Source organism: Carcharodon carcharias, chromosome 6 (genome assembly GCF_017639515.1).
Source record: "Carcharodon carcharias isolate sCarCar2 chromosome 6, sCarCar2.pri, whole genome shotgun sequence".
Lineage (NCBI taxonomy): Eukaryota > Metazoa > Chordata > Chondrichthyes > Lamniformes > Lamnidae > Carcharodon > Carcharodon carcharias.
The window spans coordinates 129,111,491-129,137,603 of NC_054472.1; the positions used below are offsets into that span (position 1 = coordinate 129,111,491).

Below are 26,113 nucleotides of genomic sequence, written 5' to 3' on the forward strand. Positions count from 1 at the left end.
GTCTCTCCATTTAAATAATATTCAGCTCCTCTTTTCTTCCTGCCAAAGTGCAAAACCTCATTTTCCCACATTATATTCCATCTGCCACTTTTTTGCTCGCTCATTTAACCTGTCTGTATCCCTCTGTAGACTCCTTGTGTCATCCACACCTCTTGCCTTCCCACCTATTTTTGTATCATCCGTAAATTTGGCAATAGTACGTTCACTTCCCTCATCTAAGTCATTAATATACATTGTAAATAATTGAGGCCCCAGCTCTGATCCCTGTGGCACTCCACTAGTTACAGGTTTCCATCCTGAAAATGTCCCCCTTATCACAATTCTCTGGCTTCTATTAGTTAGCCAATCCTTTATCCATACTAATATACTACCCCCAACACTATGTGCTCTTATCTTATTAAGTAGCCTTACGTGCGGTACCTTATCGAACGCCTTTTGGAAATCCAAATATATTACATCTACTGGTTCCCCTTATCTATCCTGCTAGTTACCTCCTCAAAGAATTCTAATAAATTTGTCAGGCACCATTTCCCCTTCATGAAGCCATGCTGACTCTGCTTGATTAGATTATGTAATTCTAAATGCTCTGCTATTACATCCTTTTTATTGACTTTAACATTTTCGCAATGACAGATTTTAAACTAACTGGCCTATAATTGCCTGTTTTTTGTCTCCCTCCCTTTTTGAATAAGCATTGGCAGTTTTCCAATCCTCTGGGAATTTTCCAGAATCTAAGGGCTCTTGGAAGATTACTACCAGTGCATCCACTATCTCTGTAGCTACTTCCTTTAATATCCTAGGATGCAACCCATCAGATCCAGGGCACTTATCAGCCTTTAGCCCCATTAATTTCCCTAGTACTTTTTCTTTAGTGATGGTTATTGTATTATTTCCACCCCCTTTTTCACCCCTTGATTATTTAATATTGGAATGCTATTAGTGTCTTCTACCATGAAGACTGAAGCAAAGTATTCAACTCCTCTGCCATTTCCTGGTTCCCCATTATTATTTCCCCAGCCTCGTTCTGTAAGGGGCCTATATTCATTTTGTGTTCTCTTTTCCTTTTTATGTATTTAAAGAAGCTCTTACTGTCCATTTTTATATTACTTGCTAGTTTACTCTCAAAGTTTATGTTCTCCCTCTTCATCATTTTTTTGGTCATTTTTTGTTGGGTTTTAAAACTTTCCCAATCCTCTGGTTTACCACTAATCTTTGCCACATTGTCTGCCTTTTCTTTTAATTTGACACTATCCTTAACTTCCTTGGTTAACCATGGTTGGTTTATCTCCTTCCTTGAATCCTCCTTCCTCACTGGGATATATCTTTGTTGTAGTCATAAACTATTTTCTTAAATGACTGCCATTGTTCATCAACCATATTTTCTGCTAAAACTCTTTTCCCAGTGCACCCCAGCCAACACTGCCCTCATCCCTTTGTAATTACCCTTATTTAAGTTTAGCCCAGTTGTTTCTGACCCAAGTTTCTCACACTCAAACTGAATGCTAAATTCTACCATATTATGGTCACTGTTTCCTAGGGTATCTTTTACTCAGGTCATTTATTAAACTTCCCCCATTACACATTACCAGATCCAAAATAGCCTGATCCCTGGTTGGATCCACAACATGTTGTTCTAGGAAACAGTGCCCAAAACACTCTATGAATTCTTGCTTGTGACTACCTCTGCCAATTTGATTTTCCCAATCGACATGAAGATTAAAGTCACCCATGATTAATGTACTGCCTTTTTACATGCCCTCATTATCTCCTGGTTCACTCTCTGTCCTGCAGTATAGTCATTGTTTGGGGGCCTATAGTCTACTTCCCCTTGTTATTTCTTACCTCCACCCATATAGATTTTACATCTTCCAATCCAAGATCTTATCTTGCTATCATACTTATTTCATCTCGTATTAACAAAGCTACCCCACCACCCTTTCCATCCTGCTTGTCCTTTCAAAAAGTCACATACCCCTGAATATTTAGTTCCCAGCTTTGATCTCCTTGTAACCATGGCTCCGTATTGGCTGTAAGATCATACCCATTAACCTCTATTTGTGCCATTACTTTTATTTTGTTCTGAATACTATGTGCATTTAAGTAAAGGGCCATTAAATTTTGCCTTTTTACCATTTCTCCCCCTTTGGCCCAATTTGCTGCTTTTTTTTAATGTTTGTACACTCTGTCCCTTCATGTCACACTGTGGTATCATAACCTAAATAGCTGCCCTGAAAGGCTGCCATATCCTTTTGCTTTGTAAGCCTACGCAACCCCTTTCCAGAACCCTCTCCCTCTTAATTTAGTTTAAAGCCCTCTCTACAACCCTAGTTATTCAATTTGCCAAGACACTGGCCCCAGCACAGTTCAGGTGAAGCCCATCCCACTGGAACAGCTCCCTTCTACCCCAGTACTGGTGTCAGTGCGTCATGAACTGAAACCCATTCCTCCCACACCAATCTTTGAGCCACGCATTTAACTCCTTGAATTTAATTACCCTATGCCAGTTTGCCCTTGGAGGTTCTGCTTTATAATTTAACTCCTAACTGTTCAAATTCTTTCAGCAGAACCTCCTTTCTTGTTATTGTTATCAATGTGGACGATGATAACTGGATCCCTCTCCTCCCACTCCAAGTTCCTCTCCAGCCCTGAGGAATGTCCTTAAACCTAGCACTGGGCAGGCAACACAACCTTCAGGGAATCATTCTTACGACTGCAGAGAACAGTATTTATCCCCCAAATTATACTGTCCCCTACCACTACTACATTCCTATTTCTTCCCTCCACCTTGAATGGCTCCCTGAACCATGGTGCCGTGGTCAGTTCACTCATCCTCCCTGCAGTCCCCGCTGCCGTCCACACAGCTTGCAAAAACCTCATAACTGTTAGACAGTTGCAGAGGCCAAGTCTCCTTGAATGCTATCCCCTGGGCCCCCAAACCTGCCTCACCTGCAGTCACACCCTCCTGTCTCTGATCACAGACCAAATTTGAATTAGCTAATCTGAGGGGTGTGACCGCTTCCTGGACCGAAGTGTCCAGGTAACTCTCCCCCTCCCTGATGTGGTGCAATGTCTGCAGCTCGGTCTCCAACTCCTTGACTCAGATCTGAAGTTCCTCGAGCTGAAAACACCTGGTACAGATGTGTTTGGTCTGGATCACCTTGGTGTCCAGCAGATCCCACATGCTGCAGCAGCAACACACCACCCGACCTGCCATTGCTACCGTATTTTATTCAAATTATTGGTTAATTACTCTAGGAACCCCCCTCTTTACACATTTTAATAATTATTTTTTATACACACCAGTATTGATCTTATACTTAGCAAGCTATCTATAAGAAAAGGAGAAAAAAAGACTATAGATCTAAACACAAACTAAAGACTTTGGTTTTACTTTAAAGACTAGAAATACTCACCAATCCTACTCACCAAACAGCTGCTCTCCATGCTCTTTTCACTCTCGCGCTCTTTAATAATCTCTCACTCTTCTCGCGCTCTCTCACTGTTAAAGGTCATCCTCCTCTCGTGCACTCTTACTGTTAAAGGCCATTCTCCTCTCACACTCTCTGTGTTAAAGGCCACATTCCTCTCACACTCTCTCACTGTTAAAGGCCATACTCCTCTCGTATTCTCTCACTTTTAAAGGCCACACATCTCTCGTTTTCTCACTGTTAAAGGCCACACTCCTCTCGCACTCTCTCGCTGTTAAAGGCCACACACCTCTCATTCTCTCACTCTTAAAGGCCACACTCCTCTCACTCTCTCACTGTTAAAGGCCACACTCCTCTCGCACTCTCTCACTGTTAAAGGCCACACACCTCTCGCACTCTCTCATTTTTAAAGATCGCACTCTCTCGCACTCTCTCACTGTTAAAGGCCACACACCTCTCGCACTCTCTCACTGTTAAAGATCGCACTCTCTTGCACTCTCTCACTGTTAAAGGCCACACACCTCTCGCACTCTCTCACTTGTAAAGATCGCACTCTCTCTCACTCTCTCACTGTTAAAGGCCACACACCTCTCGCACTCTCTCACTGTTAAAGATTGCACTCTCTCGCACTCTCTCACTGTTAAAGGCCGCACTCCTCTCGCACTCTCTCACACTCTCTCAATGTTAAAGGCCACACTCCTCTCGCACTCTCTCACTGTTAAAGGCCACTCTCCTCTCTCTCTCTCTCACTGTTAAAAGCTACGTTGACTCTCTCTCACTCTCTCGCAGTAAATGGCCCTGCTACTTTTCACAAGCGCTCTCACTGTAAACGGCCCCACTGCTTTTCACAGGTGGCCCACCATTGAGGGGAAATGTATGTTGCTGGCACGCATGGGAAGTCAGTGGGACCTCCCTCTGAATTTTATGGGAAGCAACCAATTAAGTGACTGCTGCTGGGGTTGCAGTCCTGTTCAGGATGGCAGCCCGCCCCTGAGAGTTTTCGGCCCGACCGGAGAGCTGGCAACTCTGCAGCCTCAGCAGTGCCACCAGGAGCAGTGGCCACTGCTGGAGCAGGCATAGGCCCTGTAGCTCACAGCAAATAGGCAAAAATCTTTGAGAAAATTGAAGGGCCAGGTGCTGAGGGGGAACAACTGTACTTGTAACAGGTATGGAGTGAGTCAACTCAAATAGAACACTTAGAACTTGAATTAACCAATGGGGCACTATTAGCCCAAAATCACAGCTAAGAATCTGATGGGCGGCTTGAGAGGGTAGGCTGGATGAACAAATGGTTTTGTCCTGTCTAAAACATTACAGCTTTGCTGTGTTAATTTAAATGTCAGTTAAAACCCTGCTCTCCTAATTGACAACCCAAAGCTCTAATATTGGGGGAAGGATTGTCCAGTATTTATGTATTGTAACACTGGAAATGCATTTGTGAAGATGTACAATAAGGCTGTAAAAATGTTTTTTAAAAACTAGCTTAAAATTTCACTTGAAGTACTGACTGAAGGAAATTTTCAAAACACATATTTTGTGTGGAATATTCAATTTTGTTGGCAGGGACAGGTATTGGATTGGTTACCCACTTTCGATATAACTTTGTATTGGAAGTTCCAGCAATGGAGTCAATACAGCTAATGGTCAGATAGATTCTCAGCATTGTAACTGTAGATAATGGGTAAAGGAATTCTCACACGTTAGACAGAATTTCATTGTAGCAGACCCAGAAGTGGGCATTACTGTCAATCAGGAGCGAAGCAACCAGCTGAATGTACTCACGTAACTGCCAGCCAATTAGCAAGATGGAGGCACGTGGCCCATCCAATTGTGTGACATGGGCGGGCAAGATGGCAGCGATCTTGATGATCAGTTGGTCAGAAGACAGGTGCTGGGACTATTTTTTTAAGAACAGGATTCATCAACTTTCCCATGTATCCAGAGCAAGGGCGATCATCCTCCCTGTCTCCAGAGCAAGAGCCTTCACCCCACTGTCTCCAGACCTGTATCAAACCATCATCTAAGATAAGATTCAGATGGCATTCCCTAATGTAGAAACAACACTTCGACTATTTTTGAGTCGAATGGTAAAAACTGCACAGGGGAAAAGGTCATTTTCACCACTGCAAAACGTCAAGAATGAACTGTGGGCAATATGCTACAAGGAAAGTTATCTGCCCTAAGTATTATGTGCATCAAAAATGATAAACATCATAGCATCGATGACTTTGCTCTACAAAAATCACAAAATAAAATGTTTAAGATTTTTAACTGCTTGTGATGTGCAAACAGACACACTGAAACTTGTATTACTGCTTCCATTTAGTAAGCTGCTGATTGTGCAACAGCTTTTGTGTTGGTGTTGATAAAAGTTTTCATAATCAAGAAATCGTGAACATATTTTAATTTGAAAGCATTATATAATGCAAATGGTTATTTTGTAAGATGTATTTTAGTTGGATTATAATATTTTTCTTTGTGCTTTCGCCTTTTATTGTATGAGGCCTCTTAAGCTTGACATAGCTTAGGACCTCAGCATGCCGTTATTCAGTCCTGTTTCAGTGCCATTAGCATTGGGTGCTCACAATGGTTCACAACTCATTCTGCAGCATCAGCCATAGGTTGGTCATATCTTCCATTGACAGCTGCAGTGTTTGTGGTCTTGGAACTCTGACATTTGGAGCTAATTAAGACAAGTTCAGAAAATTCTGGGCCATGGTTGGCCTCATCTTAGGACACGTTCCTGCTACTAGTCCACCTGGTGCCCTTCTGTGGCTTGTCCAGCCAGAGGCTGCACCTCTTGCTGCTGCACTAGTGCTTCTGCCATCCAGTCCTCCCTCCCTCTGCACCATTCCTCCTCCACACAGGGCTCCAGGAGGAATGGGTGAATGAATCTCATGGCTGTTGATATGCCCCTTTAATGTGCACTGCCCATGCAGGAAATGTCTGATGGGTCGCTGGCCTTCCCACTCCACCTGCACCCTGTGGCCCTGCACCAATGTTTGCCCCACTTAGAAGCAATGAACACAATTGGTTACCCCTCAGTTCCTCAATATTTGCCCCACAGGCTATTGTGCCTCAGCTCCACAGAGTTGCTCCACAGGGTGACTGAAATAATGACCTTCTCACCCCTTTCCTCAAAAGTTTCCAATTGAAGGCAGCTCTAAAATGTGAACACGAGTCCTCGCCTGGGTGCCACCAGCTTTAATTGGTTGTGAATTTGATAGCCCGTGATTTCTGTGCACTGCTTAATTCCAAAGGCAACATAAAATCGCCGCCAGATGTATGTAGATGAGACTTAAGGCAAACAAGCTCAATTAGCATCTCGCCGCTTCCTAGCAGCATGACCTTCTCACCACCGGCATACTGCAGTCCTGGGATTCTACAACAGCACCTTCTGACACAATGCTCCTACACCCCCACCACTTTACATTTCACTCTCATTAAATGCCACCCATTGTGTGGAATAGTGTAGTTTTCCCCAAGTATATTGATTATAAATGTTTATAATGTAATAATCCTGAAGATCTGCAGGGTGATTTGACAGCCTAGGTATGTAGCATATCAAAATAGAATAACTACTTAATGAATAGAGCTTACAGTTAAACAAGAGAACACTGAAGTTATTGTTACAGTGTATTTTGCCAATACATGAGAACAGCTGGCTGACTTTAATTCGATGCCCCATACCCCCAGCCCTCCTCCAACTACCAACCACCCCCCACCACCACCCCCACAAAGAAAGTTCTTTATTAGCTGTCTTCGCACTGTTTGAGTTTCTCCAGCTTTTAAATCAACAAAGCTCTGTTTCTTATTCAGTGCATTGGAAAATCTAGCTGTGAAATCTGTCAGAGACTGTATCCTTTTGTGTTGTAACAGAGCTGATAAGGGCTATATCCTCCAGACAGGTATTGTTTTACCTGCTTGCTATCGGTATCATCTAGTATTGGTTTATGTCTTTGTTGTATGTCCTCTTTGTTCTGTTTGCATGAAGAAAAGGTGAAACCTGCACTTACCAGTCATTGAAAGCAATATGCCAGCATTTGTCAATTTCATGCCCTGATGGATTTTAATTATAAAATGTGAGACAAAGAGAAATATGATCTAAGCAAGTCCAGTGCAATAGATGACTGAAGTCACAGGGGAAAAGAATAATTTATAAAAGTGAATACAGCAACACTGAAGGCCACATCGTTACTAGTGAAATCCAAAGTAGTTTCCGAACCTTTTGCCTTCATAATAAATTAGTGTATGTTTCAAGCATGGTCAATGTCTTTGTATCTACTTAAAGCTCTTTGTGTTTGTACCTCTTCGTATTGTTTTCAGACTTTAAATCATCATCTTGAAATATTGTGATTTGTATCTTGGGAGTGTAAGAGATACAGAATTTAGGGTGTTAGTTACCCAAGAATTAAACCTGTTCTAAAATACACGCTAATTTCCAGTGGAACTGGGTGCTGTCAAAAGATGCATCCACCTCCAAAGTGGTGCATAAATGCAAATGAAACCAAAAGCTGCTGACCCAGAAATTCTAAACAAAAACAGAATTACCTGGAAAAACTCAGCAGATCTGGCAGCATCGGTGGAGAAGAAAAGAGTTGACGTTTCGAGTCCTCATGATGTTCTGTCGAAGGGTCATGAGGACTCGAAACATCAACTCTTTTCTTCTCCGCCGATGCTGCCAGACCTGCTGAGTTTTTCCAGGTAATTCTGTTTTTGTTTTGGATTTCCAGCATCCGCAGTTTTTTGGTTTTTGTTTTGACCCAGAAATTCTGCTATTTAAGCCAGAATTTCACCTGACTTACCTAAACCTAAAAGAGAGAGAATTTACCTCCATGACTTGTTAAACTAGGAGGTGGCTGGGTTTCCAGACTTTGTCCACAAACCTTGTTAGCAACATTAGCTTTGACTGAAATGAGTAGAATAATCTTTTTCTCAGCTGTGTTGCTAAGAAAGGAATTTGATAGCTGCCATTCAGCAGGTTCAGGTAGGGATTTTTTTTTCTTAGCACCTTTCTGTCATGAAACTGTAATGTAGGAGATAGCACACTGAACACATGAAGATCCCAGTTCAGTGACTCTTTATTCCACTGACACCAACATATTAAGTCAAAAAGTTACCTTAAGGAGACAAAAAAATCAATCAGTTGACAGCCCAGCTCCAAAGTCAAACAGTAGACAGCCTGCACTGTCAGCCCGCACCCACGGCACTAGCTCCGCCCTCTCATGAGCCTGCCAAAATTACTCTCAAAAATCCTGAGAGAAACCTGAGCACAGACAGGCCTACTCACACCAGACCCTCCCCTGCTACTGCCACCAGCCAGCGGTGCTACACCTGTCCCAGCCAACAGCGATCATGGCAACCACAGGGCCCAGCATCCAGGCCAATCTCCCCAATCCTACCCACGCAGCAAGCACACAGCACGACTCCCCTGCTACACACTTCCTTGCTTATGAGTTGCTGTCCCAGCAGCTATGCATATTGTGCACTTACTGTTTACTAAGCAATTGCATAATTAACAAGTTTGATTGAGCTATGATAGCAACATTCAAACTGACATTAGTGACAGCATTTTTGTCATTCACCACAAATCTGAACAAATAGTGAGGATCAGGGTGATGCCTCATTTGTTCGAGATGACCTTCTTAGTCCATCATATGTGCAGGTACTTTCAATAGATGTGGGAACATCCAAGACCCTAAACATTATCAACTTCTTGTCTTCCGACAGAACCTGGGCTAGGTAGTGGGTCAGCCATATTAGGGTCTATGTCATTCATGTCTTCAGGGGGAGGAACACTTGTTGCTTTGGCTGCTGTCTCACTTCGTGACATTTCTGCATCTTTAAGTACTGGAGCAGACCCCCTCACACTGGATGCACCCCTGAATTCATGACACACAGGTCATTCCGCGATTCAACATCACTCTTCAACTCTTCACTCAATCCACTGCCACCTGGCACTTCAGCCTGGCTACACCATTGAGTGCGCTGCTGGTTCCCACATCAATTACAAGGCTTTTGGCATCAAGTAGTTCCCCTCTGTGAACCGTCATCTGAGGTTACTCTCCAGTTACAGGTTCAACAACACAAGTGTGATCACCCATGTCAAAACGTTTGATGACTTTGTGGAGTTCGGGATCCCAGGCATCTTGTATTTTATTTTGACCCTTTATATTCCTATTCCTGAGAGACACTCTTGCACCGATCAAGAGATCAACATGGTCAGCCTTGTGGTCATGCAGTGCTTTTCTTCTCAGCGCTTCTTTCTCTGTCTCTTGGAAGCATCTGGTTTAGCCATATGATGCTCTGCTATCCAATCATCAACTTGGCCATCATTTTCAAAATGTGTGTTGAGCCCTAGTAATGTTACATTGGAAAAGCTAGGTCTCTTCCAAAGAAGAGATGGCACAGAAATAGTCTGTTGAGGAAAGAGGGGTACTTTGATGTGCATAAACCAGTTTTGGAAGGTACTCGGGTCACTTTTGTTTACTTTTGGGAGGTAGGGTGCACGACCTATCGTGAAGAGAATAGTTGAGTCATTCACATTGTCCATCACCCTCTAGATGGTAGGGGGTAGTGCAACTCTTGAGAATACCATGGACCTTGAAAGGCTCTTGCATGATCTTGCTCTTAAAGTTGCACCCTTGCTTACTGTGTATTCTGCATGGAACACCAAAACGAATGAACCAATCATGCACTGGAACTTGAGCTATAGTCGAGGCCCCCTGGTGGGAATTGCCTGTGTAAACTTAATGAAGACATCTAATAGACATCTGGGTGTTGAGTTACATGAATCAGGAAAGGTTAGTATGCAGGTATAGCAAGTGATGAGGAAGGCAAACGGAATGTCATCATTTATTGCAAGGGGAATGGAATGTAAAAATAAGAATGTTTTTTCTACAGTTGTATAGGGCATTGGAGTACTGTGTGCAGTTTTGGCCTTCTTATTTAAGAAAATATATAAATGCATTAGAATTAATTCAGAGAAGGTTCACTCAACTGATACCTGGGATCGGGGCGTTTATCTTATCAGGAAAAGTTGGTCAGGTTGGACCCGTGTCTATTGAAGTTGTTATGGCACAGCTGATGGCAAATGCCAAGCTGCCCAATCCCAAAGGGAAGCTTGCAACAGCTGTCAAAACAATTTTTGCATTTTGCGTAATATGAGGAGAGGTTTTAAAATCAGGAAATGATGTCCCTGACTACTTGTGATGATTTTATAGTAGAGTGGACATTTATTTTTAAAAAGCAAAAAAAAAACACAATTATACTTAAGCACAAGAAAGGCTTCACACAGCAAACAGTACTCTAAAACAGTTCCAGAAGATCTTAACTACCCTCAGAGCCAACCATCCCCTTTTAGGTTCAGCAACTATCCCTATAGATTTTAAAATCTATAGAATTCTGATAATTTTTACCATACAGTGCCTTTTTCTTTGGGATATCCTCTGAGGCTAACAGCAACTGGTTCTCCGGGTTTAGCATTGTTCACACGGTCTCCTGGGAGGGGAGGTCTGGCCAGTTATCCTGCTATCTTCTGGTAGATCTAGGCAGCTACCCCCTCAATAGGCTTCAGTATTTCCTTAAATGTGTTCCTTCCCTTTTATCTCTCTATTGTCTCAACCAGCCTCTTCAGAAATGCTTTCTTCCCAGAATTGAATAAATAAATTTCTTTACTCTAGCTCTTAGGCTTTTAAAAACATAAACTATCTTTGCCTTACTTAGACCATTTACAACCTGCATATATCCCCCTTTGAACTAAAACAACTCAACTCAAAACAATTCCTTTTATTGCTTCATGCAAAATTATGATTGAAGTTCCTCTTGGTTCATTAACATGTCAAAACCACTTACTGTGGGTTTTAGACTCTTGCCGTCACTCCATCTCTTATCCAATTACCATACTTACAACCCCCAAAGCCTGTCTTCCATAACATAAGAAATATGACAGTGACAGAGTGGATGCTGGGAGGACTTTCCCCTTGTAGGAAATATTAGAACTCGGGGACCGAGTTCAAAAATAAGGGGTCTCCGAAATAAGACTGAGATGAGGAGAAATTTTTTTATCTCTAAGGGTCATGATTCTTTGGAACTCTCTTCCCCAGGGAGTGCTGGAGGAAGGATCATTGGATATTTTTAAAGCAGAGATAGATAGATTCTTGACTAACAAATGAGTCAAAGTTATCAGGGGTATGTGGGAATGTGGAGTTGAGGCGACAATCAGATCAGCCATTATCTTATTGAATGGCAAAGCAGGCTCGATGGGCTGAATGACCTACTCCTGCTCCTAATTTGTATGTACATACGCTCATATGTAGTACGTGAATATGTTCACTCACATTGCTGCTGGGGATAAGGAACGTGAAATCCATAGTGAGTACGTCCAATGACCTATCAGCACTCAGGGATCCCATGCTGGGATGAAGCTGCATCTCTGCTTTGGCCAAAGCATTCCTTTCACAGGATCACAGTTCTGATGGTAGGTTGCCAACATCGGCAGCTATTCTTGGCCAATAACACTGCTTTCTTAGAAGCACAGTTGCCTTTTCCGATGCTTGGTGGTACTGATACTTCCAGGAAGGATGAGTTGCTTTACCGCCTTCCTTGACATGGACAAGTCGATACAGAACACCATCTTCATCCCTTGGGTCCTTTCCAACACCTCAACAGTTTACATGTCTCTTTGGATTCCTTCCATAAGATAGTGTCGGATGTTTTGACTTCCAGTGGAAGTGAATTCTACTGATGTCTTCATCAGCAAGTTGAAGCTGCCTGAGATCCTCCTTATAGATAGATGACAAAGGCGAGACTTGTGTGGCTATACCCTTCTGCAGATGGTTTGGAACTCATTCATAAGCACATGATGACACTTTAACAAATCCCTACCCAGGTTTCATGATAGACTGGGGTATGAATGCTGTCATTTGTTTGAGCATGGGCATAGCATCAATGGTGATCCCCATTAACTTGGCAGAGGTGAGATTCCTTCAATGGTCAGTTTTCCAGTTGAGGGCATCAGCATTTCCATTACTCTTGCCGCTGGACCTGCATTTTATCTTGTGAGAGAGTGCAGGATGTAGCTGCGCTTGATAGGTTTCCCTTCCTGCTGACTGAGGGGTTTGTGATTGCCAAGGGCAATCTTGTCTTAGGTACCCAATACCATTTCAATTCCATCTTCTCTTTGAGGTATCTCTTGAGCGTGATCAGCCTTGAGGCTTGCTTTAGAGGTAGGACAGCTAAGATTGGACTTGCGCTTGCCGTGTAGCAATCAGCTCCATATGTCTCTTCAGCATGATGCTTACAACTCTATCATTGCCGACAATCACCTCCGTGATGGTACCCTCCCTCCTGTCTTTTCCCATGATCTTGATAATGTGATCATGTGCATCAAAGCAGGACAGTTGGAACTTATCACTGATAAGTCTCTTCAGCTCCATCTGGACATTTTCATCCCTCACTGCTTCAGCTAAATGATTTTTCAAATCAGTTTCCATTACTGGTTTGAAGGAGGGATCCAGGAGTCAAAAAGTTTAAAAGCTCCAGGAATACTGAGACTACGTGATCTCCTTCAGACTGCTTATACCTGTAGAATTCCTGCTACAGCTGCAAAAGTAGACTACTGCTATTACCAAACACTTTAAAAATCAATTGTGGCCATTTTTGGACATCAATACATCTCTCTTTGGACTTTTCCAAACAGATGTTCTAAGAATGCCACCTGCTCACTTTCATTGATGCACCTGGATGCCATGACCATCTGCACCTTCAGCTGAGCGATCACTTGACTTTTCCGGTCTCCCTCCATATCTATCCAGCTTCCTTCTAGGTAGATGACAGAACACACATGAAGGTATACTCCTTCTTCTGCTGAGTTAAGGGAGGACACATTGGGAGCCTCTTTGTCTCTGTCTAGATGCTCAACTTCATCCTTCGAAGCCCATGCCTCTGCTAAAGCTAAAGCTGTTCAGCCCTCCTTCATTCACATAGTCAGTTTCAGTTCCTCAAATATATGTTCCATCTCTGCCAAGCACTTTTCCATCTTTTCAGACATGATTAAAAACACTGAGAGTTACACAAGATCATCACCTGTGATATCCACTGGATAGAAGCAGCTGCTCCAGATCTTGTCAGCCACAAAACACTTGCTAGGGTTAGGTCCCTTTATGGAATCCTGCCGACTATGCCAAAATGTAATGTGGGAGAAAGCACACAATGCATGAAGATTCCAGTTCAATGACTCTTTATTCCACTGATGCCAAACATTTCAAGTAAAAAAGTTACCTTAAGGAGACAAAATATTAAACAGTTGAGATCCCAGCTGCAAAGTCTGTTGGCAGAGAGCTGGCCTGCATCGCTCACCTGCACCCACGGCACAAGCTCCGTTCCTCTCAAGCCGCCAAAACCGCTCCCAAAAATCCCGAGAGAACTCCAGCGCAGAAAATTCTACTCATCCACGCCCTCCACAGCTACCACCACCAGCCGGCGGGGCTACACCTGACTTCGATGACTGTCACCATGGCATCCGCGGGGTCCAGCATCCAGGCTGACTTCCCCAATCTCACCCACGCAGCAAGCACACACAAGTCAGAGACAGCACAACTCCCCTGCTACAGAACCCTTGCCCTGGGTTTTACCCTGGCATTCCCATATGATATAATGGAAGCAGAACAAGAACAGGAGGAAGCGGAAAGATATGCAAGACAAGGCTACATGCAAGGGGAAAAGACTAACTAGGGAGTATCTTCCTCCAGAGCTCACAGACCACATTGCTCCCTTGAGACTGTATCAGAACAGGTCTGCTTAAGGAAGGAACACTTCAGTAAGGAAGAACATGAGCATGGATTTTTGTTGGGAAAATGGCATCCAAGCATTTTGCCAAACACAATAAAACAAAGAGGGTATAACTTGGAACACTAGATTTCATAAAATAGTTTTGCTGTGAACGTGTATATTTACTGCCATTGTTTCTCAGTACCACTGAGAAATCTCTGGTGCCTCTCTTTGTTAATCTTAAACCTTTTCTGGTTCTGTGCATAGGTAATAGCTCAGAGCTGGGTTGACAGTCGTAATTGGCTGTGCTGTGATACTGTCAGCTTCTTAGAACCAAGTTGGCTCTTGTAGGGCATCTGAATTACAAGAGAACACGTAAGCAGGCTGCATTGCCATTACAAGTGTTACGACCGGTCCCCGAGCGAGGTTCTCCCAATTTGTTATGATCCTGGACGAGGTACCCCAAATTATTATGCTGCCAGGTGAGGAGGGATGAACTGGCTCCCTTTCTTTATGCAACCTCCTCGGTTGGTCATAACAAGGTTAATTTAAAAAGGATCCCTCTCCTCGTGGATACCTTTTCCCAGTCCAAATGTATTTATGTTTTTAAGAAGAACCAATATAACCAGGCTGTTTTGAGTTTATTAGTTACTAAATGTGAGGAAAAAAATGCAACACACATATGCACAGAATAGAAATGAAAAATTGAGTCCATAAATAAAAGTTAAAAAGATTTATGAATCAGTCCTTTGGCTTCTCCGTGAGCAGTAGATGGTGAAACGTTGTGGCCATTAATTTGGGGTGATTCCAGTAGCGCTGACTTTGGCAGTTGAGCGGTTAGGTTAGAGATGCTTGGTTCCACAGGTTAGCTGAAAGGAGTTGTCCTGTTTCCTTTTCAACTGTGGCATTGCTGACTTGTGCCTTGCTTCCAGCAATCGGAGAGAAAGTGTTTTTTTTTTTACCTGCAAGCGCAGGGACACCCAGCTGGTGTTCTTCAGCTGTGATCTTCATAGCGTACACACACCCCCCACACCAGACTAGCATACCAAACTAGATTTGAAGTTGGCTTTTTTAAACCCATTTCCTTGTGTATTCCTGGAAGGGAAAAACAAACTTGTCTTTTGTCCAGACCTGTTTTCTTTTCAACTCAGTTCATGTTCACAGTCTGAGAGGTAGTTTTGGCTGAGATGGTAGTCATTTTCCGTTATCTCCACAACCGCAGGAGGTTACAGCTCAGTCTGTATTGTATCTTTTCCTTTGAAGTGCCTCAGTCTGAAGTAGGCCGTGTCACACCTTTTAGGTGCAACATTCCGTTCTCTCTGAACTAGTTGAAGTAATCCCTATAGAAATTTTCCAGCAAGTGGTTACTTTACAGTCTCAATGAGCTTTTGCTTGTATGTCCATTTTTTTTTTTTAAAAAATGCATGTCTTACTTAAAAGATGAATATGTCCATAATTCATTCATGGTCACGACACAAGTACACACACAGTCTAGTATCCTAACACCTACATGAGCAAGCATCTTATCTGGAAAGGTTGCATGAACTGTCAACAGGAGAGGGACAGCATCACAAAGATGAACTCTAGCCATGTCATTTTTATTGTCTCCAGATCTGAAAGCTCACTGATCAATGAAATCCTGATAATATCAGTTAGATGCTGCAGGCCCTGAGAGATGGTGAATCAAAGCTATTAAATGTCCCTTTCCATCTTTCTGTCCAAATGGTCCACTAAAGTCCTTCCTCAGTTTTTTTGCTGCCTATCAATAATGTATGTAAGGTGTTGCAGGCTAGAGTTGGTTGACCGGAATGCCTCTCTCTACGTAAATTAGCTAACCCCATTGATTATGGTGGAGTAAACGCCACAACCTTATGATAGGTGGTAATCTTGCCCTGCCTCAGTTACATTTCCATCCCTCAGAGTTTTGGGCCCAGTTTTTTTTTAATCAGTAACCTAGATTATGTCTTATGCATACTGATATGGACTGTGTTAATGACATTATGGATGCTTCATTGAGTAACTGTCAAAATATTATTTACTTACTGTATTTAATTACATATAACATTGAGCCATTTGTTCTAATTTATGTTTTCTTAACTGGTATTCTCAAGATGCAGACCCCTTGTGTTCTGTACAGCAACATGGGAAACACATCAAAAACATAAATTTTCCTCTATAAAAATTTCAATTCAGTCATCAAATGTTTGTCTTTGTCATCTCTGTTCTCTGTTGCAACCTGTTACACTTCTCATTCCCTTCTGGAAAACAGTGAGGCTGAAATTCCACAATCCTGCTCTGCTGTCATTACTGTGGCAGAGCAGGGTTCATAATCACCCAGAGTAACCCAGCCAAAGTATCTGAAAGTCGAGTCAAGTTATTATAATAAATCAGGCAAGTTGCTCAGATGAGAAACTGCTGGAACCAGCTGACAAGGCCTGACATAATTGGAACAGTTCCCCTTCATAATTGGAAAAAATCTACAGCACAGTAACAGGTCATTCGCTCAGCTGAGCTGTGTTGTTGTTTGTATTCCACATAAGCTTCCTCTCAAGCTATTGACCTCTTCCTATCCTCACCAGTTTCACTGTTATTGCCTGAAGGAAATGCAAATGCAATGTCACAGGTTGTAACAGGGAACAGAGGATGCAAACACAAATATTTTGTAGACTGACTTTGAGGTCTTTATGAAGAAAAATTTACTTTAGCAAGATAAGGAGACCAAGACCCAGGTCTGGACATCCCTGCATTCTATAGCTGTGCCTTTCTAGTATCTATCCAGCATTCAGCTTATTGTGCATTCAGTAGGCAGGCACTATGGGATAATGGATGGATATGTCACTCTGCTAGTGTTGCTCCCTTTTTTTTGGTCAGGGCATTTACAGGCAGATGAACCATCACCTCTATAACCCCTTGTAGAAATTCTCAGCTGACCTGTTAGATGCAAAGCCAAAAGCCCCAATATTTATAGGGAAGTGGGGAGGGAGCGGGGTGGGTGGGAGTGCAGTTTTGTGGGTGGGAAATCTGGAGAAATGATTTTATTGCAAGAACCTGATTACCATTTTTGAAATCCTTTTCTCAGCCCTAGCCAGCCAAATTGAGAAGCTGTGGGGCAAATAAACCTGCAGCACCAGGGCACAGTATGGGAAGTGTGGATGATGGAGGGAGAGATCAGAGGTCAGAAGGGGACATCAATTAAGCCTGGAGAGATCAGGGGAGGAATTGAGAAGTTTACGCAGTGAGCTATGGAGGAGATCGGATCATGCCAGTGGGAGGTTTGATCGCTGGGGAGGCTAACAGGTTTCCTTGGTGGACTGAGGAAGACACTCCCACTTTTCCGGGTCCACACGCAGTGCTGGAAAATAATTACCTGTTCAATGCAACAATTCCCGCCTCCCTTGAGCTGCTGGGTTTCCCAAGGCCCTGGAAACCTGGACATCCAACATTAAGGCTGAAATGGAAAAAAAATCTGAGGCATGGAATCTCATTCAAATATTTAAATGTAGTACCTGCCTCTTGGGACTAGGTTGGTCATCAATCCCAATCCCAACTCTGCTAAAATCAGAAGTGGTCAGGTTCAAGGCAATTTGGGTTCAGATTTGAAATTTATACTTTTACTTGCCACATGAACCAAAACTATTAATTTTAAGCATAATTATTTCCCCCAAAGTGTTTCCAACTTTAAGCAAATTTTTACCTCCATCAGTCCACCCACTTTAGTGCTAGATGCCATCCCAGGACCCAAGAAAGCTCAGAGCCACAATCCAAAGAAAGGACCACTTGCTTAGTATAAGGGTAAGGGACAAAGAAAACAGCATTGCATGGTGATGAGATTTTCACTTTGTGACTTTCATAACTAATTATTCATGGAAACTGCTTCAACTTCATATCATTGGGAAGTGTAACTTTATTACTGCTTGAGCATGGAACATTTGCAGAATTTAAATATATTTGATGTTAGTGGTGAAATGAAGTGTGAATGGAGTCACTATACACCCTGGTAAACAGCGAAGGCATTGTAGTCCTTCAGTAAAAGAAGAAGATTAAGATGCTAATTTAGGCGTCCAACAATGCATTGTGTTATACAGCAGTTTTCATAGTAGACCCATTGCATGAGCAGTACACTGTGTTATTTACACTGCAGCAATAGAGCAATGAAGTGAAAACTTGACCAGTTTAAATAAAAAGCAAAGTACTGCAGTTGCTGAAGTTGTAAAACAAAGACAGAACATACTGGAAACACATGGCAGGTCAATCAACATCTATGATGACAACAGACATGTTAACATCTCAAGTGAAAGGTTTCTTCAAAGCTGGAAAGTTAAAGGCAAGCAAGCATATTAAGACAAATGGAAAACAACAAAGCCAAAGGGAAATCATGGTTGGTATGTTCTACCCTTAGTCATAGAAGGACAAAAATGTTTTTTTTCATTCATTCATTCATTCATGGGATGTGGGCTTTGCTGGCTGGACCAGCATTTATTGCCCATCCCTAATTGTCTTTGAGAAGGTGGTGATGAGCTGCCTTCTTGAACCACTGCAATCCATTTTGTGTAGATACACCCACAGTGCTGTTAGGAAGGGGCTTCCAGGCTTTTGACCCATTAAAATTGGCAATAACATGATTTGTGATATTACAAATTCACCTTTAGTTTAACTATGCTGGTAATTTCTGAGCATTTAACTGGTAAATTTGCTCAATACAGTCAGCACAGCCTTTACTGCAAGTCCAACATTTCTAGATTTTTCTGGAATATGGATGACAAGAATGTGTATTGCAATAATGGAGACAGGTATTTTGTTTTACTAAAGAGCAATCACTGTTCCATTCCATTTTTCAGGAGTGGAGTTGACATCAGATAGCAAGTTGCATGCCCTTGGCTGTACACCATAGTGATCCTTTGTTCCAGAGTGAATTGTAAACTGCTTTTATACTGCTTTAGTACTGTACTAGAGCTATTGGCTCCACATATGCATGTGTTCAACAGTTGGAAGCAGCTCAAAGTAAATTTCAAACAGAAAATGTTGGAAACACTCAGTAGGTAGCCAAATCTCTGGAGAAAGAAACAAAGTGAATGGGCTGAATTTTACGATGGGAGTCAGGACCCTGAGGTCAGGGTTAAAAGTGGGTCCCGAGACTGCACTTGCCCGCAGCAGGCCTTGCTTGGCAATTTTACCAGAGACAGTCTCTAAATTGTCGATGAGCCGGCCATCCAATTAAGGATGGCGGGCAGGCTCATGATGCTGCCGTCCCAGTTAGAGGGTTGGTAGCTCTGAAGTTTCAGCATCACCACCAAGAGAAGTGGTCATTGATGAGGAATGCAGGAGACCTCAAGCCACAGCTAGTTAGGGAGGGGAAAATTTAAGGTCACGGGCCAGTGTCAGAGGAGAAATTCCTCCTGGGAAATTGGCGGGGCCATGGGGGCTGCCTTCCCTGTCTGTGATCCCCTTTTTGTTCCATTAAAACTTGCCCTTGCCAGGCTGCTGCCAAGAGGCATCCTCCATTTAGCAAGTGGCCTCCCCTTGAAGTGGGGTGGGGGTCACTCTGCCTTCAACAAAATGCCAACAGCGCTGTAAATTGGCCCCTAGTTGTGACTTTAATTATGGAAATTGGAAATTGCATCCAGACTCACCATCAGCATAATTGCCCCAACGCCGGGACCATGTCAGGGGGCTGATCAGACGAGATTCTTGCATTTTATCAGCTTCCTCCTGCCTCCAAACCCGGCTCCCGGATGTTCTGGTGTAATTTTTTTTTCATTCATTCTTGGGAAGTGGTATTGAGCTGCCTTCTTGAACTGCTGCAGTCCATGTGGTGTAGGTACACCCACAGTGCTGTCAGGGAGGAAGTACCAGGATTTTGATCCAGTGACAGTAAAAGAATGATGATATATTTCCAAGTCAGGATGGTGAGTGGCTTGGAGGGTAACTTCCAGGTGGTGGTGTTCCTGTGTTTCTGCTGCCCTTGTCCTTCTAGATGTTAGCGGTCATGAATTTGGAATTTGCTGTCTAAGGAGCCCTGGTGAGTTCCTACATATCATCTTGCAGATGGTACACATTGCTGTCACCATGTGTCAGTGGTGGAGGGAATGAATGTTTGTGGATGGGATGCCAGTCAAGCGGGCTGCTTTGTCATGGATGATGCCAATCTCCTTGAGTGTTGTTGGAGCTGCACTCATCCAGGCAAGTGGAGAGTATTTCATCACACTCCTGACTTGTGCCTTGTAGATTATGGACAGGGTTTGGGGAGTCAGGAGGTGAGTTACTTGCCACAGGATTCCTAGCCTCTGACCTGCTCTTGTAGCCACAGTATTTATATGGCTAGTCCAGTTCAGTTGCTGGTCAATGGTTAACCCCCAGGATGTTGATAGTGGGGTTTCAGTGATGGTGATGCCATTGAATGTCAAGGGCTGATGGTTAGATTCTTTCTTGCTGGAGATGGTGTTATAATCCCAGTTGATGTTACTACTGGACAAGTCAAATCCCAGGGTGGAACCTGGCTTGATAGATCTTAACTTTTATTTTTTGTTTAGAAACATGGAGGGTGGTTACTGAACAGAGTCACAGGAGTCAGCTGATGAACTTGAAACAAAAGCATATAACAGTTCTTAAACAGGAAAACATGAACTATATTACTGAAAAAAGATACATGTCTAAGCTTTGCGTCTTGCACTCATCAGGACACTCACAAGAATATCAATATAAGGGGGAAAACAACAATTTATACTGTATGTAAAGAGAGTGCAGACTGGTTGGCAAATGACGTTGCCATGGAGAATATTCTGATGGTGACTGACAGTTAACTGTCAAGCATTGTTTGAAATTTAAACCAGGCAGCTTGACCTTGATTGGTCAAGGCATTGCCCTGAGGAATGACTGTCACTTATTTTGTTTAGCTGAAACAGGCACAATGTGTGTACATGTTCTTTCTGCCTGCAAAGAATAGGGCTCTGGATATTAATATATGTAGTTTACAGTACATGCAAATGCCCCACATTGCAAGCCCGACTGACAATCTTAAATTGGTTGTCAGTGTAACTTGTAGCACATTGTGGATTATTTATCAAATGTTGTCCAATTGCAGAATCACTTTTAATTTTGGACACTGTGTTTTGAATTTTGCAAGCATGGACTAGAAGGATACGGGGTTTGTACCCTGCCCGTTGTTAGCAGTGGCTGGGTCATGCTGTTTGATACAATCCGTCGGTCTTTGGGACATACAGCCTACACTGGCACTGAAATTCATATGCCACAGTACTTATTTGTGTGATAGGCAAAACATCTTTTTGGCTTGACAGCAGCATCCCTTTAGTGGCAAATACCACTTGTGTTGCTACTGCATAGTAGCAGTGTGAAACAGCTTTTTCACCTTTGCTGAAATTTTTGAGATACATTGCCCTTCCAGGGTAATCTGAGGGATACTGTGTACTTTTCAGGGCCAAAAGTGATGGCTTTTTTAGGCCCATTCATGAGTTTGCATGATATACAGTGCAAAATGATCTGATCAGGGTAGCCATTATCTTGCAAGATGCCTTTGATGCACCCTATTTCAGCATCAATCTTGCATGGTGAACAAATGGCTTGGGCCCTATTTACTAGGTTGCCACTAAGACCAATCTTATAGCGTGTGGAACTGTAAGAATCTTAACGCATATATTGACCAGTGTAGGTAGGCATGCGGTACACCATGGTAGAGAATCCCCTGGCAGATTTCTCAACTAGTACATCAAGAAAGGGGCGTTCATTTGATTGCTCCAATTCAAAAGTGAATTTGAGCGCAAGATGGAGCCCTTTAATACATGTAAGGAAATAATTACATGCAGCTGCGGATTTAAATATAGCAAACATATCATTCACATATCGGAAATATGCGAGGGGCAGGAGATTAGGTGTCATTCCACCTAAGACACATTTCTCATGGGACCCAACAAAGGTGTTTACGAGGGCTGAGCCTAGAGGGGATTTCATGGCAACGCCATCTATTTGGGCATACATAATGATGTCATTAAAACTGAATTCAACTCTGCGAGCTTACCGAGTTTATAAGTTCAACGAGCACTGATTCAAGCAATGGTGGCGGGTCTAGATTACAAATATCTATGATTTCCTTAGATGGAACATTAGTGAATAGACTAGTAATGTCAAGTGAGCACATGGACACATCTATATGCAGGTCCTGAATGGCCTTCACAAATGTGAAGGAGTCATTCACCATATATTTGGAAAACTTGGTCAAAATTGGTTGTAACAATTCACCAAACCACATAGCTAATTGATGTTGCGCAGAACCAATCATAGATAAAATGGGGCGTAGAGGGAGATCACTTTTGTCTGTCTTGGGCAGCCCATAAGTACGCAGTTGTAGCGAACTGTGAGGCCGAACTGTCATATATCACGCGGTAGTTCATCACTCTTACACTGGTGCGTTCTCCATGGCAATGCCACTTGCCAACCAATTAGCACTTTCTTCACATACAGTATAAATTGTTGTTTTCCCCCTTATATTCTTGTATTCTTGCCAGTGTGTTGATGAGTGCAAGATGAAAAGCTTAGTCATGTCTCTTTTTTCAGCAGTGTTCAAGGTATGTTCCACCAAACGACCATAACTATATTACTGTTATAACCGGTCCCTGGGCAAGGCTCCCCAATGTTTTAACTTCATGAACAGGAACCCAATTTTGTTATGCTCCCGGGTGAGGAGGAATGAGCTGGCTCCCCTTCTTTATTCAACCCCCTCAGTTGGTCACAACAAGATTAACTTAAAAAGGGATCCCTTCCACCATGGACACCTGTTCCTAGTCAATTTAACCAGGCTTCATTGAGTCAAAGAAAGAGTAAGTTTATTAGTTAGTAAAAACCCAAGAAAAAGAATCAAAATGCAACACAAATACAAACAGATCAGAAATAAGAAGTTAAGAGCCCAAATAAAAGTTTAAAAAGATATATGAATCAGTCTTTGGCTTGTTCTTGAGGCATGGATGACAAAAGTTTGCGACCATTAAGTTGGGTGATTCCAGTAGACCTGACTTTGGCAATTTCACAGTTGGTTTGGAGACACTTGGTTCTGCAGGATAACTGAAAAAGCTGTCCTATTTCCTTTTAGCTTGTGGCTCCCACTGAGCCTTGCCTTCAGCAACAGAGAGAGAGAGAGAGAGAGAGATGGAGAGACTTTGCCTGCAATTAAGGGTGATGAGCTGGTCTTCTTTTTGGTCTTCTTTTCGGGTGCTACATTCGATGTTCTCTCAGGACAGATCTGTCAGTATAATCCACATTATCAGCCATCTTTTGCTCAGTGTCCTTGCTTGTATTTCTTTAAAAACACACAAGTCTTCCTTAGAAAGTTCAATATGCCCATAAGTGATTCATGGCTGTAATCAGCTTTTCATGACCATTACAATACCCTTTCACCCACAACTATACCTTTACAAAGATATACAGATTCATAAGGATAGTAGAAGTTACAAAAGCTATCTCATACTCTAATGCTCATCGTAAGTATACAGTCCATGTAAACCAATAGGCAACCCCTGGTCGGACACACAACACCAAGTGTCAGATGCCACACCAAAAAGATGTTATGGATCTCTCATTAGCTCCCCCAGATGCTTGTCATGCCACGAGCCAACCGATCTCACTGAACTCCGTCTTTCACACGAGGGTTTCCAATCCCCACTTTCAAAGAGCTTGCTTCTCCAAAACAATGCTTTCTCTTGGATGCCTTCCACAAGGGTCCACCTCTAGCCTTCGTTCTCTCCTTCTGATGTTCCTCTGCCCTGGATCACTACATGCATTCAAGCTTCAATTTCCACATACTCTCTCTCAGATACTCAGCCAAGCCAACAGATTATCAGTGCTTTACATGCCCATAGGAAGGGTCAACAACCTTTGGCTGTCTCCTCGGATCTTCTGGTTTCTTGGAAGCCCACTTTGCCTTGAGTCTGCTTCCTGCAGCTTTCTCTCTTTAATTCAGAACCTTTCCCTCTGTTCTTTGCGTTCACTTCACTGAACAGGACTTGTTCCCAAATCCTGCTTTTTGTATACAGGTCATAGGCGGGCAATTTTTCACATAGCCAGGTAAATGCCAGTGCTGTAGTTGTACTGAAACAGCTTGGCTAGGGGCACTGCAAGTTCTGGAGCACAAGGCTTCAGTATTATTGCTGGAATATTGTCAGGGCCAATAGCCTTTGCAATATCCAGTGCCTTCAGCCATTTCTTGATATCACGTGGAATGAATCCAAATGGCTGAAGACTGGCATCTGTGATGCTGGGGACCTCCGGAAGAAGCAGAGATGGATCATTCACTCAGCACTTTTGCTGAAGATTATTGCAAATGGTTCAGCCTTATCTTTTGCACTGATGTGCTGCACTCCCCCATCATTGAGGATGGGGATATTTGTGGAGCCGCCTCCTCCAATGAGTTGTTTAATTGTCCTCCACCATTCACGACTGGATGTGGCAGGACTGCAGAGCTTAGATCTAATCCATTGATTGTGGAATCGCTTAGCTCTGCCTATCACTTGCTGCTTATACTGTTTGGCATGCATGTAGTCCTGTGTTATAACTTCAGGTCGATACTGCATTATTAGGTATGCCTGGTGCTGCTCTTGGCATGCCCTCCTGTACTCTTCATTGAACCAGGATTGATCCCCTGGCTGGGTAGTAATTATAGAGTGAGGGATATGCCTGGCCATGAGGTTGCAGATAGTGGTTGTGTATAATTCTGCTGCTGATGGCTCACAGCACCTCATGGTTTCCCAATCTTGAGTTGCTAGATCTGTTCAAAATCTATCCAATTTAACATGGTGGTAGTGCCACACAACGTGAAGGAGGGTATCCTCAATGTGAAGATTGGACTTCATCTCCACAAGGACTGTGCGGGGGTCACTCCTACTGATACTGTCATAGACAGATGCATCTGCAGCAGGCAGATTGGTGAGGATGAGGTCAAGTATGTTTTTCCCTCTTGTAGGTTCCCTCACCACCTGCCACAGACCCAGTCTAGCATCTATGTCCTTTAAGACTTGGCCAGCTCAGTCATTAGTGGTGCTACCGAGCCAGTCTTGGTGATGGACATTGAAGTCCCCACCCAGAGTACATTCTGTGCCCTTGCCACCCTCAGTGCTTCCTCTAAGTGGTGTTCAACATGGAGGAGTACTGATTCATCAGCTTGAAGGGGGTGCAGTATGTGGTAATCAGTAGGAGGTTACCTTGCCTATGTTTGGACCTGGTGCCATGAGACTTCATGAGGCCTGAAGTTGATGTTGATGACTCCCAGGGCAACTCACTCTTGACTGTGCTGGGTCTGTCTTATTGGTGAGATAGGACATGCCCAGGGATGGTGATGGTGTCTGGGACATTATCTGTAAGGTATGATTCCGTCAGTATAACTCCACGAATATGACTATGCCTGACTAGTCTGTGAGACAGCTCTCTCTGAATTTAGGCACAAGCCCCCAGATGTTAGTAAGGAGGACTTTGCAGGATCAACTGGGCCGAGTTTGCCTTTGTTGTTTCTGGTTTTCCATTGTCATTCCTGGTGCCTGGGTCAATGCCGGGTAGTCCGCCGGTTTCATTCCTTATTGACTTTCTAGCGGTTTGATACAACTTGCCAAGCCGTTTCAGAAGGCAGTTAAGAGTCAACCATATTGCTGTGGATCTGGAGTCACATGTAGGCTCTTAAAGGACATTAGTAAACCAGATGGGTTTTTACGACAATGGCTTCATGGTCACCATTCAACATATAATTCTAATTTTTTATTGATTGAATTCAAATTCCACATCTGCTGAGGTGGGATTCAAATCCAGCTCCCCAGAGCATTACCCTCATCTCTGGATTACTAGTCGAGTGACAATACCCAAAGCTCTAAAGAAGAGTCATACAGACTCAAAATGTTAACTCTGTTTCTCTCTCCACAGAT

General features: G+C 43.0%; 1 protein-coding gene across 1 annotated transcript in view; it reads left to right on the forward strand.

Moving 5' to 3' along the window:
• LOC121278826 (serine/threonine-protein kinase H1-like) overlaps positions 1 to 26,113 on the forward strand; it is an 87,712-nt gene that overhangs the window by 42,024 nt on the left and 19,575 nt on the right. The window lies entirely within an intron of this gene.